Here is a 20973-nt window from a genome sequence, read left to right on the forward strand (position 1 = left end):
ATCTTGGCAACAAAACAAAGAGAAGAAAAGCACACAAACAACCTCACATCCAAATATGAATATAACAGGTAGCAATAATCACTATTCCTTAATATCTCTCAAAAATCAATGGTATCAACTCCCCAGTAAAAAGAAATAGATTAACAAACTGGATACGCAATGAGGACCCTGCATTCTGCTGCCTACAGGAAATGCACCTCAGGGACAAAGACAGACACTACCTCAGAGTGAAAGGCTGGAAAACAACTTTCTAAGCAAATGGTCGGAAGAAGCAAGCTGGAGTAGCCATTCTAATATCAAATAAAATCAATTTTATTTAAAAGTAATCAAAAAAGATAAGGAAGGACACTTCATATTCATCAATGGAAAAATCCACCAAGATGAACTCTCAATCCTAAATATCTATGCCCCAAATACAAGGGCACCTACATACGTAAAAGAAACCTTACTAAAGCTCAAAGCACACATTGCACCTCACACAATAATAGTGGGAGATTTCAACACCCCACTCTCATCAATGTACAGATCATGGAAACAGAAATTAAATAGAGACATGGACAGACTAAGAATAGTCATGAACGAAATGGACAGATATTTAAAGAACATCCTATCTTAAAACAAAAGAATATACCTTCTTCTCACCACCTCATGGTATTTTCTCCAAAATTGATCATACAATAGGTCATAAAACAGGCCTCAATAGATACAGAAAGATAGAAGTAATCCCATGCGTCCTATCAGACCACCATGAGCTAACGCTGGCATTCAACAACAACAAGGGAAGAATGCCCACATATACATGGAGGTTGAACAATGCTCTATAATGCTCTACTCAATGAAAACCTGGTCAAGGAAGAAATAAAGAAAGAAATTAAAGACTTTTTAGAATTTAATGAAAATGAAGGTACAACATACCCAAACTTATGGGACACAATGAAAGCTGTGCTAAGAAGAAAACTAATATCTCTGAGTGCCAGCAGGAAGAACAGGAGAGAGCATGTATCAGCCAACTTGAACCACACCTAAAAGCTCTAGAACAAAAAGAAGCAAATACACCCAGGAGCAGTAGAAGGCAGGAAATAATCAAACTCAGAGCTGAAATCAACCAAGTAGAGACAAAAAGGACCATGCAAAGAATCAACAGAACCAAAAGCTGGTTCTTTGAGAAAATCAACAAGATAGATAAACCTTTAGCCAGACTAGTGAGAGGACACAGAGAGTGTGTCCAAATGAACCAAATAAGAAATGATAAGGGAAACATAACAATGGAGTCAGAGGAAATTCAAAAAATCATTAGATCCTACTACAAAAGCCTATATTGAACAAAACTTGAAAATCTGCAGGAAATGGACAATTTCCTAGACAGATACAAGATACCAATATTAAATGAGCAGGCCAAAACGGTGGAAAGAGTTCATTGGACTAAGAAGAGATGAATATAAGTGAACATACTTTGTATTTATTCATGAAATATTAATTTACTGACTTCATCCAGTGGCAGTCTCCAAGAAACTTATCTTGTCCTAAAAGACTGGCACTATCTCAGTGTGTAATGTTAAATATCCTTACCCAAAACAAATGGACCTAGCAAATCAGCTGGCATCACAATGCTACAATGTGTAAAATGGCATTAAACTACTTTTATCAGGAGAGGTAAAAATGGTTTCTTCATCTTTCTTTTCAGGAAAGAAATAAAGAAACATTATATAAAATAAGCACTGTAGTAAAATTGAAATATCATTTTATAATGAATCTGAGCACAGTAAGAGCTAGAGAATTCAAGAGCAGAACACAACAGAGAAATAAATTCATGGAGATTAAAAAAAAATTACTAAATGCTACCTGCCATTAAAAAGACAAAGAAGAAAAAAAATAATTTCTACAACAAACGAAAATCAATCCTTAAAATACCAAAAAATACAGAGCACAAAAAAAACCCCAAAATACAAAAGAAAACAAAAAACAGTCATAAGAGGACTAAATTAAAAGTCTTTGAGGCCTAAATTATAAATAAGAAAAGAAAGAAGCACTAAACAATCAAAAAGGAACCAAAATCAAAGACCTTTACTTGCATGTATGGTAGGGCAGATCTTTAATTCTAAGACACAAAAAGAAGAGGCAAATGTATGAATCACTATGATTTTTGAGGGCAGCCTGATATAAATAGGAAGTATCAGAACAAGCAAGGCTAAGCAAATGTTCTTAAATGAAATCTTATAGAGGCCTGAAACAAATCGTCATATAACAACAACAACAACAACAACAAAAAAAAAAAAAAAACAGCAAAAAACAAAACCAAAAAAAAAAATGGAATAGCTCTTTGTATTCTAATTCACCAAACTGCACTAAAACTTAAACTTGACAACAAAAAAACCTTTAACAGATATTCAACTAATGAAGACCAAATAACTCTCTGAGGAAATGACTCCATTACTAAATAGTGAACAGTTAATAGAAATTAAGAAGGGAAGGAAAAAACCCTGGAATGAAAATAGAAATGAAAACAACGAAACCTCTAGGACACAACAGAAAACAGGCCCAAGTTGGAAATTTGTAGTTCTAATTGGCTACAAATCAGAATAATGGCCTTGTTCTGCACCAAAAGAAGCCCTTGGTCCTACCAAGGCTGGACCTGCCAGTGTAGGCGAATGTCTGGGCCAGGAGTTTAAAAAGGGGTTGATGGGTGGTTGGTGGAAAGGGGATAACATATGAAATGTAAATTAAAAAGTATCCAATAAAGAATGAATACCTAAAAGATCAAAATAATGATAAAGTGATTAAAGTTGCAATATATGAGGAAATAACTCAAAACACATTGTATACAAATAAAAATGAAGGCAGAAATCAAAACAAAATTAAAGATTATAATAATAAACGAATACATAAGCCAAAGATCTAGTTCTTTAAGAAGCTAAAAAAGATTGTGAACCCCTTAGTATGACTAACCAAAAGAAAAAGAGGACCCAAATTAGCAGAATCAGAAATGAAACGTACTTTATTATAATGTGCAGGCCTGTCTATAGTGGAATTTACTGTCAAAAAACACTTGAACAGAGAGATATACCCTGCTTCTCCTTCTAGGGACTGAAGGTGTGTATCTATTTTTTTTCAGTAAAAAATAAAAAGCTAGAAAGAGACACAAAGAGGGTAGAAAACAGTGAGAGAGGACAGATAAAATTCTCTCACCAGAATTTCAAAATCAAGTTAAGTGCAATATTCCTTAAATTGTTTCATAAAACAGATATAAAAGGAACACTTCCCATTCTTTTTATGATGGTTATTTGGAAACAGGAAAAATAATAATACATATAGTTATATGAACAAATTGCAAAAGGACTGAGAAAGAAAAACCAGTTCCTTACACAGAAATCTCTATAAACATTGAGATAACCATAACTAAGCAAGTGAAAAACTTGCAGAAGTTATCAAAAGATGAAAATATTTATATCCATGGATCATTAGGATTAAATTACTATTTTGGGAAAATGAATGTGAAGATTCAACATAATCCCCACCAAAATTTTAGCATAATCCCTCACAGAACATATATGAACAAAACCTTAAAAGAAATCACCAAATTACAATACAGAATACAGGCCAACTGACATCTCCCATGACCAAATAAAGATTTCAATATACAGATTGGAAAGAAAAATAGACAGTTATGAATATGTGGGGACCAAGCAAAGGGATATAATCTATCTGATATCACCAAAAAAGGAGGCAAACGGCCCAATTGGCAATCTAATGATCAAAGGAAGTTGGGATTATTGTACATGTAGTTGAATTGTTGTAAAAAGCAGTCCAATGGGAATCCCCAAGCAACTTGGACTACACAAAGACTACAGGTGGTTATTCCCAAACTTGACCTGAAGATACTAATTGCTGAAGACCATACAACATCCTGGAGTGTACATAGCTAAAGGGGATGTCTCTATCAAATCCTACCCCTCAGTTCTCAGAAGAGAGAAGGATATAATGGCCAGAGGGTGTGGATCAAACACCAAGGATCAAGGCCATCTAAGTACAATATAAGAAAGTCACATATGAAAATGTAGCATCATGCACACGGCACACATGTGTCTTTATCAGTTATGCCCCCACAGCTGAAAGTCAAATTAGAAACATGTATCACTCTTTAATGCCAAAGCTACCTCTAGGAGCTAAATTGCTTGCAAATGAAACATTAATTTTCACCAAAAAGTTTCACTGATGACAAAGCACTTTTAGTGGAAAAGTTGCATGTTCATTAGAAGCTATCCAACACAAAACAATCTCAATGGAAACTTTGGACTTCTTTGTCTCATGTTTTCTGTTTTTGTTTCTTTGACATTACACGTGCTTAGCATAAATATTATGGCTACCAGTTCACAACTCAAGAGATTGGTAGCTTATAGAATGGGAGGAATTTTTTAGCTTGAAGATTACTAAGTAGCATATAAATGACACTTGAAAGCAAACATTTAAAAAAGTCATAGAGTCATATGGATTTTTAAAGGAATAAACTATAGAATGAGGTGAATCCAAGGTGCAGGAATACAAATTTCTTGTTTTCTATTCCCTATTAATAATAGACCTTAAATTTTTAATTTGGGTTTAACTGAAAATACTGGAAGTTAGAATGGCTCTATAATTGAGAGAACATATATAGGTAGGATTATAGATTTTTTCAAAAGTATATATACATATATATAATATATATATTATATATATGTGTGTGTGTGTTTGTGTGTGTATGTATGTATGTATGTATGTATGTATATGTTTACTGACATGTAGAAAATGGTGATTCCAGAAGTCATGTTTTTAAACCTTAGTGCCTGATGTAAAATACTCATATGCATGGTGGTATCAGTGAGACTCTTAAGGTCAAAAGATTAAAATCAAACAGGCTCCTGACATTGCTCGTGTCACCCAAAATTAATATCATGCTGCATATTGTATCACATATTAGGTTTATAACATATTTTTATCATATATAAACTGAGATGAATTTTCATCCATACTGGCTAGCTTTCTTCAGGATGGAATGCGCTTCGTGGTAAAAATTCATTCATGATCACATTGCTATGAATACAGCAAGCAACAAACCGGACTTCCAGGTACAATGAGCCGAATGGTACAAATTAAGTTAAACAATTGCTTAATTTTATTTAATGTAAGAGAAAAACTTTATCACTAGTGAAGCAGGCAATACCAAGCCATAAGGAGGTGCTCAAAAGTGTTTGAGCAGCTTTTTGATGCACTGAAGGCTCAGAGACCTTAAAAGAGAGGGAGGTTTCAAAATTCAAGAGCACAAGTATGGCCAAGAGCTGAGAAATGCTGTCATTGGGATATGAAATGGGAATTGGACTTTTATGGGGTATGTTTCACATAACTATACACTTCTTTGGAATCTATAGACAATTCAAATAGTTGCTCGGAATAAAGTGATACAGTGATGTAGCCTTACTCATGTTAAAAAAATCCTGTAAGTGGGAGCACTAAATGAAATCAAAATACCACAGAAACAAAAACAGAAGTAATGAAGGCTTTCATGTTAGAGCCTGATAAAAGCACATATTTTTCAATTGAGGAATATGCATATATTCCCAAATTATAGGTGCCAGTTTCATACACATAAAAATTAAATTCTATGGGCACTTTTTGAAAAATGTTAAGAATGACAAAATTGTTTCACTAATTTGATGTGTGTCAAATATAATAAAACCATTATATATAAATAAAAACTCAATAAGGCTCACAAATATGAATAAGGCTTATATATTAGTTAATACTGATATATCCAAATTAGTTTCTGAACTTAGGTAAACATTTCAACGTATGATGAACTTCAAAACAAAAAATTCTTTACACAATTACTTTAATCTTTTATGTTTATGGCTTAATTTTGGGAAATCCTTCATGTAGTCTGGCATCAAAATACTAACAGCCCTACCTAATGAAAAAAATAGATTGTATGAATATACTACTAAACCCCAGAGTTTAAAAAAATATAATCTTGTTAAATAACCTATGCCACTTAAATGGTCTCAGGGGAAAAGAAACCACAGAATAATGTTAAATACAAATATATAAAAATGAATCTGTTTAGGAAATGTGACTTATTTTTTAAAAAGGGGTTACAAGTAATTATTGCTACTATGTGCCTATGTCAGTGTATATGAACATGAGTTTAGATTCCAGGAGAGGTGCTGCTGTAACTTGTAACTGCACCTGCAGTTTTAGGCATGTGGGGCCTACATAGTCGGGGCCAGGAATGGAACTCTGTCTGTAATCTAAATTGCTTACATATCTCTCTAGCCCAAAGAATAAAATTCAATATTACTCAATGCTCAGAAATCTTAACTTTTATTTGAGTGAGGCACTGAGGAAATGAATTCGTGAATGTTCAAAAGTCCAATCTGAACTAGATCGTAATGTGGTACAGGCTATATTTTAAGTAGGATAACTTAATTCCCAAAACATCTGAACCAACATGGACTTTGCAGAATTAGCATGGGATATTACCTACAGTGCTTTTTGCTCGTGCATTCCAAAAATAATTCCAAAGTTACTTATTTGTAATCAAATGACAGTAAAACATTAACATTATGTATATCTAATGTAGACTATTATATAAAATATGAAAGTGACTTTCATATATCCACATATTGACTTCATTTTACCAGACATTATAGTAGTTAAATATATGGAATGTATAGGTAAGAAAACATTTAGTTACAAACAGAATGACATACCTTGAGGTTGTATATGAAGAATAAATTTAAAGCAATCTATTCTCTAATCTATTAAGTGTGATGCAAATAAAACTAAAAGTGTATCTCCAAGTTGACAAGTATTTGTAAGCATCAATTCTGAGGAAAAAATTGACTACAGTGAATATTCTGAAAAATAAGAGAAACAAGTCTGAACTAAATAGAACAGGTAAGACAGTATAAATCATCAGTAATAACAATGGAAGAGACAGAATATAGACATAAAGCAAATTGTGTTTTCTAATATGCTCAAATTTGACAACATGTTTAAAAACATTATTAAATACTCCAGCACGTTAATAATGAAGATCAAAAAGAGACGGAAAAAGATCTGATAAAAACGAGGGTGATAAGACAGGTAAGTATGATATGAACAAAAAGATGCTTGCAAAAGAAAAACACAAAACTATGGCATAAGAGAACACATATTTAATGCATAATTTATGTACAACCTATTAATAAAACACATAATGTTTCATGTGACATACATGACATGCAGACTCGATTACAAATGCACAAATGTAGATACTCAGCATGGAAACTCAAACAAGACAATGAAATGAGTAATGTAATGATTTAATACTTTAATAGTGAATACATAAATACATACATAAATACATACATAAATATATAAATGATAGTCCTGGTAAATGCTAAGGCATTTAATCAAATGTCGACCTTGTATACATAGCCAATGCATTTCAAAGTAAAAGAAATTTGACATGTAACTTTGAAGCTATTATCTTGACCGATAAAAAGATGGAATTATTTAAAAATAAGCTAAAACTGTATGTACCAGAAAACCCCAAGTTTGGAATGCACTATAAAAGTAAAGCACCATACAGTTCTAACTGTAAATGGTATATTTCTATAATGTCACCACTCAAATCAGAATATGCTACGCATTACTTAAACCCTTTAATAAATAGAAAATCATTGAAAACAATCTCTATAATTAACTTTAAAAGTATCATGAAATATACTTCATACTTATGAAAACATTGAGACGATGCCAATGTCAATTCAATCATTATCCATGTAGTAGTGTCTCTACTTCTTGAGTTAATTCCAAATTAACAATCAGAAAATATTTATAAATTGTCTTCAAATCAAAATTCCAGTCTCTATTCAAATATCTGAGCTCTATTATGATGATTCACAAGAGTGTTTACTCTCTGCAACCTTTCAGATCATTATGTCAGCTGTAGAACCAAGATTTGATAACCACCTGAAAGGACAAAGGAAGAAAATGATAACTATTAGTTCATTTTCAAAGGATACCATTCATTTTTGTTATAAAAACCTATTTTTATGACATTAGATTATTATCTCGTTTACTCAAAAGAATTTTATTTATACAAGAAATTTGTATTGTTATTACTCTAGTGTTCTTTTGATTTGGGCTGTCAGTTTTCTATTTTGTTTAGCTATTTTAATTTTCTTTGTGTACAGTCATTATCCCTGTTATTTTGACAAAAACATTCTTATGATACAATTTTAAGTTGTATTTTGCCTGTTTTGCCAAACTCATTTTCCCTATATGATCATTCTGACTTCTCACAAAGGATATGATCATCAGCATCATGTTCCTGTTGCCATGTTGTCCCTTAAAATTATGGAATTCCTATTAAACTTTGAACCCTAATAAATACTTATATTGCTTCGGTCACATTTTTAAATATTTTTTATTGTTTTAATTATTTGCATTTGCCTGTGTATATGTATGATGCTCATGAGTTACCATGCGTAGTTGCTAGGTACTAAACTTTGGGAATTTGCATGAGCAGTACTCACTAACTACTATCTCTAAAACTTCAAATTTGTTTGTTTTGTTTTATTTCTTTGGCTTTTATAAAGATTTTCCTTTATATATGTGAGTACACTATTTGTCTATAGACATATTAACAGAAGGAGGGCATCAAATCCCATTGTAGATTGTTTTAAACCACCCTCTGGTTGCTGTGAATTGAACTCAGGGGTTTTGGATGAGCAGTTAACTATCTTACCTGCTGAGCCCTATCTCCAGCCCTGTTAATGCATTTTTTAATAAGGAACAAGTGAAGAAACTATTGTAATATGTAAGACAATTAACAAATTGATAATGTGTATACATATATTAAATCACTACTTTATTAAGATGTCTTCCTAAAAAGACTATATGAAAAGTCTGAAAATAGTGTTAACTGGTACTTTTTAGGCCTGAACAAGTGCTCTTAATTCGGACAACTGCAGAGTCCCAGTGTATGAGATTGGTAAACAATGTTATCAGAAGCTCATGTTTATCCTCAACTACATAGGTATTTGATGATAGCTTACCATGATTCTCAAACATTTATAAAACAAAGAGACTCAAACTACAGTTGTATTTCCTTTATAGAACATTTGTCCTGTAAGTATAAGGGAGACCTGAGTTCCATACTCATCATTGCAAACAATTTACCTCAGAAAATCAGAATGTGTGGAAACAATATTTCAAAAAATATGACCTTACTTGGCCTAATGAAAAAAAAAAGGCAAATCCTTTCTTACTTCGAGTTTTCAGGAATGTATATTTTCTTACACTTCCATCAGCTGTACTCAGGTTAGGGCTAGTACGTCATCATGAGCACCTGAAAAATAAAGGATGCAATACAAAGTAGGATATATATGAAACAAGTGAGGATCAGCCATGTCCTCACAACAATTTGCATTTAATACTAAATATTTCCATCAATTTTCCAATTGTTATGTGTATGTGAGACTTCACAAAGCAGAGGCTTCAGTTCCTACAAAGACAGATGTGGTAAAATGCCTAAATGGAGTCCTCTGAAAATGTAGTGAATGTATTTAATAAGCAAGTAAGAAGACCCTAGCATCTTACTTGAAATTCATGTATATGTACCTGTATATGGAGCAGGTGCCTAAGGCAAGTTATACCATTGAGCTGTAGTCTTAGGCAGCAACTGGTAGATGGGAACAGACCTCATGTCATTAATAAGTATAGTTGGTGTGCTAACAGCCAAATTATCTTCTTGATGTTACTAGTTAAATTGGACATAGGTAATTTTGAAGGATCTATGAATATCTGAATATCAACTAGAGATCCAGGACACAAGTCAAACACATACAATAAAGTAAATACTATCCTAGTATTCACTTAAATAATAAGTAATTGGCATGAGTGTAAAGGTGGCTCAGCCTGTTTCTGATCCCGGGTTATATTCTAAGAAGAAAAATGTAATAGAAAGCTTGCAATTTATCCTATGTGTAACATAACAAAAACAAACTTTATTCTTTAAGACTTTTTCTTAGTTACTATGTGTGGTAATTTGAATAGGAATTGTCCCATAGATTCATAAGTTCAGTCCATAGGGAGTGACATTATTAGGAAGCAGGACCTGTTTCAGGGGTGGGGGAGGAGGCAGGTTTTAAGGTTTCCTATACTGACGCTATGTCCAGTGTGGCACACAGTTTCTCCTTGCTGACTATTAATCATGATGTAGAAATCTCAGCTCCTCTAACACCATTATCTGCCAGGACACTGCCATGTTTCACATTATGACAAGAATTCACTGAAATTGTAAGATATCACCATTAATTATTTTTATTCATAAGAATTGCCATATTCCGTGTCTTTCAGCATTACACCCTAGCTAAAACAGTATATTTAACTCATCTAAGCTTCACTCACAATACAGTTTAATACTTACCAAAAACTTTATCTTCTCTTTTCTGTTAGATAATGTACTACACTTTGCTGATAAGACTCTGAAGTTTCTTACATTCTTCACAAATTGAAAAACCATAAAGGCATATAGACTTGGATAGGCAGTCCAGTACTCCCAGGAGGTTGACAAAAGTATTGGCACAAATTGCCTTTTCAATATTTTCTTCTTGTTTTGATGGTTATTTCAAAAGCACTCATGAAGCACAAAGGCAGTGAAATGTCATCTTCTATTTACAAGTATTAGAATTTTAACATTCTTCCTGAACATGTTTTCTGTTTGCTTAAAAATGCTCATTCTAGATGGTATCGTGACAATTTCCAAGCATGTACAGTTTACATTAATTCACTTGCAGAAATCTTCAATTATTACTGTAAAATAACACATATTATGATACAAAAGTATTAACTGCCTGAATGACACAACCTATTTTTAATCAGGAATTTCTTAACTACCTCATTTAGTATGAACTAAAATAAGATAACTTATTCCTTTTATCAATTTAAAATACAGCAACCCTACTTTATTGAATGTTTCCCTGTTAAACTACATCCACCTTAAGCTACAATCCATATTTTCTTTCTGTAGATCTATATTTGGCTATCCTTACTAGCCAACACCAAAAAAAGAAAAAATCCTCTGTATAACTTGAGGATCATGAATGATGAAATCTTAGGATGTAACACCAAAAAATGAAAAAAAAAATACAAATTCTTACAAGTTCTTTTGTGTTGTAGGGAGATGTTCATTTTTCTTCATTTTCATGCTTTCTTTTAACACAAAGCCTAATGAGCTCAGGCAGTCCTTGAACTGAGTATGGAGGGAGCTGCGTATAGTACTGTCATGTACTGGGATATTACTCATTAATCCCACCTCTGATTTTAATTTATAACATTAATTTCTTTAATGTTATATGGGCTGCTTTTTCTTAGGGTATACCAGATATTTACCTTAAATAATACTAGTTAAAAAATATACAAAATTTTAAAATTATATAAAGATGCATAAATACATAAAAATATTTGGAAAATGTTACATGATCTATATTTACCACAAATTGAATTCAGTCATAACATTGCAGAATTAACTGAATTAAAAATAAATATTACCTTTATAATTTATAAATCAGGAATACAAATAGAAATCTACAACATAAACATAAAACAATATATAATCTATATATAATATTATGACTTAAATATGTGAATATAATCACTGCAGGGAAATTGTATATATGTGGCAATGGAAAAAAATCGAGTAAAAATAATTTATAATTTTAAAATTAATTTATAATTCATAAATACTTTTTTCACAGTTAATCTATCTTGGTGATAAAAAACACCTTGTTTACGTCCTATAATTTTGTTTCATGTCTACAGTATACAAAAGACCTGGCTTATTCTTCTGTACATGAGAAATTATATATAAAAAGTTTGTATTTAACAGTTAATAGTAGTCATCTACTATTCCACTGTAATAGAATTTACTTGTATAATTTAATGTTAGGTTACAATGAAATATTTACAAGTTTATATTAAGAATGCATCTGTAAAAATTGGTTTCTCAACCTGACATAAATATCTGTATATATTTATTTACATTGTATATCTGTGTATATATATATTTACAACATGTTTTAACGCTGTCATGTAAGGTAAATACAATACTGCATTAACAAATTCACAAATGTAAAATAAACTATTCAAAGAAATATTTCCTATAATGCCTAAATATAAATATTTAGATAATGGCCTTTCATTACTACAACAGAAAAACAAATAACAAGCAACAAAATTACACTCAAAAAATTAAAAAGCATGAAAGTTTATAATGATGTTATTTACAAAATTGTACCCTGTGACACTCTATACATCTAGATAAACTAGATGTTCACATTTTATATTTGACTATTATTTACAAAGTTGTCTTGAATACTGTCATGCAGCATGGGAACACATACAACATTTTGTAGTGTTCCAAGAGGTAGCACAAAATCTTCATGAATGTCGATTTAAAGAACGTTTTTGAAAAAAAACTGTTTGAATCAGTAGTCTCATTAATTCTCAGAAAACAAACTAAATACCCATTGTGGTATTCTTGATATGTACAACTCAGATGACAAAATAGTCAACTATTATAAGAAGTGCATAAATTTACATTATTTATAAATTATTCCTGAGTTTCAAACAAATATGAAAAATTTTGAGCTCCATGATCCCCTTTATAAACTCTCAATGTGTTATCTTCATTGTAAAATTTGTGAGTCTTAATACATTTACAATTTTAGATGCTTGTTATAAAAATCTCTACTTAGAAAGTTCTGTTCTTACCATGTATCAGATGACTACAAAGCATGTAATTCTGATATATCTTGATATTTGGAAAAATAAATTATATCACACATTTTAGTAATTAGAAAAATAAAATGAAACTTCACGCCACTTATAGCATACATACTTTTAAGCAAATAGTGACAATATAATACTTGTACTTGAATTATACTCAGAAATAACTATCTTGAAACCATTATAGAATATAATCAGAATTACACACAATGAGAATTACATAGAAGTTAAGTCTTATTTACCAACAAAAGTAACCTTGTCTTTTTGTACAGAACACATTTGATCCAGAAATATTATCAGTCAAATGTTTTAACACACCTATCTATAAACACAATATGCTAACAAAGTCACTGCATACAGTTGAAACATTATATTGAGGCTTAGTAGAACATATTTTACCACTCAAAAGCATTCATCATAAATTTTAAATAAAATATATTTAGAACATATTATCAGAAATTCTGTCTATGGGCAAAAGTAGCTGTGGAATGGAACAAAGGCCAAGTAAATCTCATCATGTAAACTAAATACCATGTTTTGATACTTCTGTTATTAAAAGACTCATTAAACAAAAAGAGTAATGCCATGTGGATACAGTAGTTGAAGGTAGCTTTGTTTCTACAATGATAGAAATCTTTTTTTTCCAGTTGTCAATATTTTTTCAGTTGTCAAATGTTGCTGGGTCATATTTAAAAAAAAAAAAACTACAGGCAGAAAGGAGCTGAGTGTTAGACTGATAAATTGGGCATGACTAAATTAGCAAATCCAGAGTATGATTCAGCAATTCCAATTTAAAAAGTTTTCCCCTGCCTAGCAGTTCTTCCCCTATGCTCCCATCCCCACTAAGCTGTTCTCAATTAACCAATAACAGGAAAAATTGCTGTACCATAATACTTAAGAATTCATATACTATACTCTGTTGAAAACCAAAGTTCTAATCTATTCTCAGTATCCAATTCTAATTTAAATTAAGATTTTTTGTGATAAAAATATATTTGTATATAAAACAAGTGTGCAAATATAAGGTATGACCAGAAATTTGCATTTAAATGTTATTTCTTTTAGATACGCATTAGTATATTAAGGTTGTGATGTGTTAACATTAGGTTCATCAACAAAATATTTAAGAACCTTTCATTGGAATAAAATCAGTTAATAGTTGTCACATATATCATCTTTTTCAAATGGTATAATCATAAATTCTCTTAATTTGCCATGAAACAATAATCTAGAAATTCCTGAATAAGCATTTTAGTAATTTAATTTATTGATCTAAAAATTTTATTATCTTCAAATATCCTGCAAAACATAATCCATCACTTTTCTTCACATGATTAAATAAACATGGCTCACTATTGGATATGTAGATCTATGATTCTCTGTATAACTGCAGATATCATAACATGATGTTTGTAATTCTACCATGCCAAAAAGTCTTCTCATATATATATATATTAACATAATATTCTCTGACAAAAAATAACCATGAGTGTTATTATAAAGCACACTGTACAAAACTGCATAGTAGCAATGATAAAAGAAACCTGTTCCTTGAAAGGAAAGCCACATTAAGCAATAAGAGTATAATCTATACTACAGGGATTCTACTTTTATTTATTTTATTTCTTACTATCAAGAAAATGCCAAACCATAACACTGGAATTACTTCACCAATGTACTTAAAAATAATGACTCAATGACTCAAACATGAAAGTAACACTGACCTGTCTTCCATTAAAAAAAAATCACTTTAACAAGTGTATTATAGAAATTTCCCTTGTAATTAGTTATTTTATAAGAGCATTCAATGGAAAACACCTTAACAGAACACTGGTCAAAATCTTATTGATTTTACTAATTAACCAAAAAGTAAAATCAATAAAATTATCTTTCTAATTTGACTCTGAACTATATAAGATCTTATAATCATTTTACATATTATTCTAATAAGTTATTGTATATTTCAACTGAACTTATACCAATAAATTACCAGAACCTGTAGGTTTAGAGTTGTTTTAAAATCATATAGGAAACTAAATCTACCTGTTTTTTATTCATGTAGATATGCAAGTATTCAGAAGTAACTATGAAGGAATAGGATACTTAATAAATCACCACAGCAGTAGCTAATATACAATGCTCAGGGAACCTCACACTTCAGAAACAAAAATCAAACTGGTATGCAGATGATTATCCATCCTAATACTGCCCAAGCAAGAGTTCAAACTTAGGAATAGTAAGTTATCTCACTGAAAAAAAATTAAACAATATTTACCACATATTTCTCATATCAGTATTGGCAATTACACAGCCACCACTCCATCAATGCTTTATGATAGTAAAGAAAGATTATCCTCTCTAATTGTCCTCAGCATGTGGGAAAATCATAAAATTCCTACCTTCAACAAAAAAAGGTCAATGCATATATTAGTAACAATACAGTCAAAATGACTAGGAACATGCTCAGGGAACTATCACACAGGGTACTTATTGGATAACTGGGAAGTACACTAGCTTCTGAGTTCTAATATAGAAAAGAAGGTGAAACTTATTGTATTAGAAACACAAAGGCACTTTACACATAACATGAAACACATTTAAAACTTGCTATATGTAAAGATCTACAGCTCCAGTCTCCTTGAGAAAATCTTGTATCATATTTTAAGAACTTAAGTTTTGTTACATAAGTCCTTAAACTGACACTTTGGCTAGACTTCAGAGTAATTATTTTGAGCGTCATTTCATTATGCTCAGTAAACACAGCTCATCATTAATCCAGCCAAGGTCCTCCGCCTCAAGGTATGTTTAAAAGCTGAAAAGAATGAACATGGTGTATGGTCACCTGTTATTGGTACAGTAGTTTGAGGGGCCTGTGATAGAAAAAAAAAAACCCTCAAGATTTAGGGCAGTACTTCTATGTCAGAGCTATTGATTCACATAAAATTCTGGGCCCAAATACAGCCTAAAATAATATCTCCTGGACTGGTTACGTATGCAGTTAGTTGTCCTGTTAGGTATACAGGGAACACTAGTGAATAAGTGAATGAATGGAATAGGTATGTGGTGAGCCTATAAAATGATCACTTACAACACCAAGACAGAAATATTGTAAACTGGATGCCAGTATGGATGAGTTACATGATGAGAACCAGTATCAAAATGCATACAAACAAACCAAACCAAAAAAAAAAAAAAAATCAACACGTGCCTGGTCACTTTGACACTAAGGAGAAAACAATACTCAATGACCTAAGTTTCAATCTTCAGCATAAAAATATTGTCAATGAAGATTAAAACAGACACAGAGGGAACACCCATTCAGAGCCTGCCCCACATGTGGCCCATACATATACAGCCATCCAATTAGACAAGATGGATGAAGCAAAGAAGTGCAGGCCGACAGGAGCCGGATGTAGATCGCTCCTGAGAGACACAGCCAGAATACAGCAAACACAGAGGCAAATGCCAACAGCAAACCACTGAACTGAGAATAGGACCCCCGTTGAAGGAATCAGAGAAAGAACTGGAAGAGCTTGAAGGGGCTCGAGACCCCATATGTACAACAATGCCAAGCAACCAGAGCTTCCAGGGACTAAGCCACTACCTAAAGACTATACATGGACTGACCCTGGACTCTGACCTCATAGGTAGCAATGAATATCCTAGTAAGAGCACCAGTGGAAGGGGAAGCGCTGGGTCCTGCTAAGACTGAACCCCCAGTGAACTAGATTGTTGGGGAGAAGGCAACAATGGGGGGGAGGATGGGGAGGGGAACACCCATAAAGAAGGGGGGGGGGGTTGGGGATTTAGCTCAGTGGTAGAGCGCTTGCCTAGGAAGCGCAAGGCCCTGGGTTAGGTCCCCAGCTCCAAAAAAAAAAAAAAAAAAAAAAAAAAAAAAAAAAAAAAAAAAAAAAAAAAAAGAACCAAAAAAAAAAAAGAAGGGGAGGGGGAGGGATTAGGGGGATATTTGCCCGGAAACCGGGAAAGGAAATAACACTGGAAATGTATATAAAAATACTCAAGTTAATAAAAAAAAATATTGACAATGTAACAAAGCAAACACTCTACTCTGCAATTTTTCCCACCTTGAAAGTGATTCATTGTCCACCCTTATGTGTAACTGAATGTTTTGATGATCTTGTTCTAGGACAGACAGGCAAAGCTACAAACAGAAACCCTATCTGAGAAAAAAAAAAAAAACAAACAAACCTAAAAGAAAATCATCAAATATGACTGAGTTCACGAACTAGATGATTTTTCCACTGCTAGTACACTGAAACCATTGTCTGATGCAAGGTGACTGTAATTTAATGACTTGACCCTTTGTATTCTTCTCTAGGATAAGCTCTCTTTGGAATGACAACAGCATTTCTGTTTCTGACGTGGTGGTTTGGTAGTGAAGGTGACCAAACTCATTTGATTATCCCAAGGTTGGCATATATTCAAGAAACAAAAATCCTGGATCTGAGCCAAATAGCAACATGTGGCTTTTTCACTCCAATATCCTTCAGTGCATATTATTGAGTAGCTAAGCACTGATGAAGTATTTAAAGAAAAGAGTTTATTTATGTACAATTAAATGCTAAAAATGACTGAGCTTACTAATGCATATCAAGTCATGGTAAAATTCTAGACCTTTTGCAATTGTTTCCCAGGAAATGACAGAATATTAAGTTTCTAGAGGGAAGTTATCAATATTGTCCCTGTAATTAGAATACTCTACCAGTTTAGACAGAAAAATGATGAGTTCTCTTAATCCAAAAACCAATCTAAAGTAAGGTCTAATGTAAAGATTTCTTTTAGCAACGTTCCATGCCTTAGGAAAAGAATTCATTGTTATAAAACAGTGGAAAATGGATGCAGATGCTTAAGCAAGTTACACAGCAGACCATAAGCAAATAATGAAAATTGCTACACTAAACACTGATTTTCAATGTAGTATAATGCTATACAAAAATGTACTAATATCCACTCACAATTTCCAAAGTGATTAATCATTCCTTTTATTCTAATCAACTAAAGACTAATTGGCTGTTGTGTTAATGCTTCTGAAATTTGCGTTTAAATAATTGCTCATATACATTTCAAATAGATAGTACTTATATGAATTCTCTTGACACTTGTACTAAGTAATTAAGTGTATGACTAAAACAATGTATGCCTGAGCATAAGTTTCATATTACAATTGTCAAGTATAAGGGCATTCCTAAAATTCGCTGATAAAAAATCTTTACAAATGTTATTAAAAGGCAATGTATCTGATCACCTAACAGCTGTGATAGGATCATAACCTAATTAAGGTTTTTATGTCTAGTACTTGATTTATTCTGGAGTTCATAGATTCCTAAATTTTCTTTCTTTTGGTAGTTTGCTATAGTCTCATTATATGGCTTTGGCTGGCCTAGAGCTCATTATGTACATGTTTAACTAAAACTTTTAACAATCTTTTGTTGGCCTTTTGAGTGCAGTATCATAGGTTGTGTTCTAACATACCCAGATCAATGTAGAACTTCTAATTTCAACTATTATTTGAAATAATTATATGTAAAGCAATGTCACAAATATATCACATAAGTAGAAAAAGAGTATATTTCTTCTGAGTGGGTGAAGGTTGGCCTTCTCTGTCTTCAAAAGTGAGAGCTAGAAATTTGGAATAGTAGACAAGGTGAAAGCTAGGTGGGTATAGTAAGTTGTAGGCAATCCTAGCATTAGAGGGGATGTTGATATCAAGACATAAGGCTAACTAGGAAGCCAGACACAGACACCCAGCTCAATCTATTAAGTGGAGAATGATAAAACGTGATACCTTTGTGACCTTCAAAAGAATTCATGTACATTCATTTATACCACTACAATATGCACATGCATATATATAACACACACAAATGCATATATATGAAAAAAGAAAACCTTCTGGGGAATTATCAACACACCATCATTAACAGATATGGAGAGTGATGATTCCAATAAACTACAAAAATGACCTGAAACTTGAACATTTTCAAGATTTCAGAAGGGAAAGCCAAGTGCAGAAGTGATGTAAACAGCAAGCAAATCCACTCTTGAAACAAGGAGCTAAAGAAGAAATTTTAACTGTTATTTTTAAACCACAGATATCCCAAAAGCAAGAATCCATTACTCTACTGTTACTGTAACTGTTCTACAGATAAACATACATTTAATGCCAAGAACCGTTCTCCTTTTTGCTTCTTTACCTTAATTTCTTTACCTAAATTTCTTAAATTTACCTTAGCATGTGGCTCTATAACACTGTCTCATTGCTAATCTTATGGATTCTTGGGCAATAGAAGATGAATCCTAGTTCCCCCCTTTCTCTTTAAAGTAAAAAAGTACCACATTTCATCCTGCAGAAGACTCTTCATTCTAATAAAATTGATGGCATTTATGTTTTACATTTTTACAAAAGATAACTAAAATATTCCTACCAATACAATGTTAATGCCAATAATGTCAAGGTAAAAAAAAAATCACAGCATAGACAGGAAATTATTTAAGAACTGTAAGAATGGCCAGCTAAATAATCAATGAGAATATAGGCACAGCTAACAATTAGTCATGAGTTTTTAGTATTCTATACTAGAATGTAAATAATACCTAACTTATTTTTTAAATAAAAAATTCTCACATAGTTAAGAACTGCTACACTCTAAAAGAACAGGTTCTTGACATACTCACCACATTCCATAATATACATACTCCATAAATATTACCCTTTTCTTCTGATTGATATAACTTACAAATATAGAAAGGTGCTTTTGATTCTTTTCATGAGTTGGAAATTCCATTTTATAGTTATCCATGTCAGCTGGTGCCTATGCCTTTTGTGATCCAAGGACATTTCATTTTTGCTTTCAACAAATATAAAAGGCAAAAAGACAAAATATTTATATAAAAGATATTAGATAAAGTAGAAAACTGTGCACTACATCTTCCCATTCTGAGGATGGAATGTTGTCATTTCAAATATGACTATTTGCTTTCCTTTAGTAATTGGGCCTGGAAAATATCAATCTCCTCATCACAGCACCCCATGTGCTGTTATTAGAAGTATGTACCAATATGCCCACCTAAGAAAATATTCTATTGTGAACAGTAAGCAATATAATATAGTGAGGCACATTGACTAGATTTCAGAGTCACTCTAAGCTCAATTTTTGAAATCATTGTGTTCAGACAAGGTCCCATGTCATCATAAATCTAGTCAAGGTCTCTGTAAAATGTTCTTCTTTTAAACAAAAGATTACATTACCTTTAAATTGCAGCTATTTGGATTTACAGCTTTATTATAATAGTACAGGATGGTAGTCATGGTAGCTAAGGCCATAAAACTTCACGACATTCATTAAAAATTTCTTTCTTCAGTCATAATCTAAATTGACAGCAGGACATCATGTTAGTCTAAAATAATATGAACAGATATAATTTATTTCAGAATTGGATACTGTTCTACAAAAAGCATGCTTTAATAGATTTTATAAAATTCACATACTGAAATGACATGTACAAAGAAAAATGAACAGTTTCTCTGAAAGGTAATAAAAGAACTAAGAAGCAATTTCAAATCTTTAACTCTATGAACCTGTTTAAATCAGTAGATAAGAGAAGCAAGTCTGTAAAATTAGACAAGTATTTCATTGAATATTATATAACTTTTCTAATTCCCTTTCACCCCCAATACCTTATTGTATATTAATAGCATATAGGAAACCAGTTTCAAATACATTAATACACAATCTGTCCAAAATTAGATTATAATTAAGGACTAAAATTTATAAAATGTGTATTTTTCAAGTAATCCTCAAAATTCTGATGTTGGGACAGTGTTTCATTTATCACACCCCGTTCTATAGAACTCACTTGAAACTGTACCATTAATCTCTTTGCCTCCATTTCCAAGATGCACCAATGCAGCACCAGTGCAACTGGTTTATACTTAATCAAACACCTTCATACATGCTGGGCATAAATAGCTGACATATGTCTAGGATGAAGTAGAGCATAACAGAAATTTATGAAATACTAGAACATAGCATATTGAAGCAGAAGGATGAGATTGACGTAATCTTCATCCACAAGAGAAATTTGAGGTGTACCTAGATTATGAGACCTTGTATTAAATTTCCCTTAAATGGAGACCATAGGATG

At 32.1% G+C, this 20973-nt stretch overlaps 1 long non-coding RNA gene and 2 other non-coding genes across 11 annotated transcripts in view; all 3 read right to left on the bottom strand.

Moving 5' to 3' along the window:
* LOC148007676 (uncharacterized) overlaps positions 1-20026 on the bottom strand; it is a 42415-nt gene extending 22389 nt beyond the window's left edge. Inside the window, exons 1-5 of one of the 9 annotated variants that reach the window (XR_015646431.1) lie at positions 10448-11420; positions 10136-10309; positions 9288-9367; positions 7749-7986; positions 6741-6857 (exon numbers count right to left, since the gene is read on the bottom strand). This is a non-coding gene — a long non-coding RNA (uncharacterized LOC148007676). Of the gene's footprint in view, positions 1-6740; positions 6888-7318; positions 7987-9287; positions 9368-10135; positions 10310-10447; positions 12512-15082; positions 16725-19565 lie in introns of those variants that run through there. The other 8 variants (XR_015646429.1, XR_015646434.1, XR_015646436.1 and 5 more) reach the window with 8 other exon arrangements.
* Positions 15518-15584, bottom strand: Snord64 (small nucleolar RNA, C/D box 64). The gene has a single exon (XR_015655907.1). It is a non-coding gene; the product is annotated as a small nucleolar RNA SNORD64 (small nucleolar RNA).
* Snord107 (small nucleolar RNA, C/D box 107) lies at positions 19955-20026 on the bottom strand. The gene has a single exon (XR_015655902.1). It is a non-coding gene; the product is annotated as a small nucleolar RNA SNORD107 (small nucleolar RNA).
* Positions 20027-20973: the final 947 nt, after the last annotated feature.

This window comes from Rattus norvegicus, chromosome 1, assembly GCF_021556685.1.
Source record: "Rattus norvegicus strain SHRSP/BbbUtx chromosome 1, alternate assembly SHRSP_T2T, whole genome shotgun sequence".
NCBI lineage: Eukaryota > Metazoa > Chordata > Mammalia > Rodentia > Muridae > Rattus > Rattus norvegicus.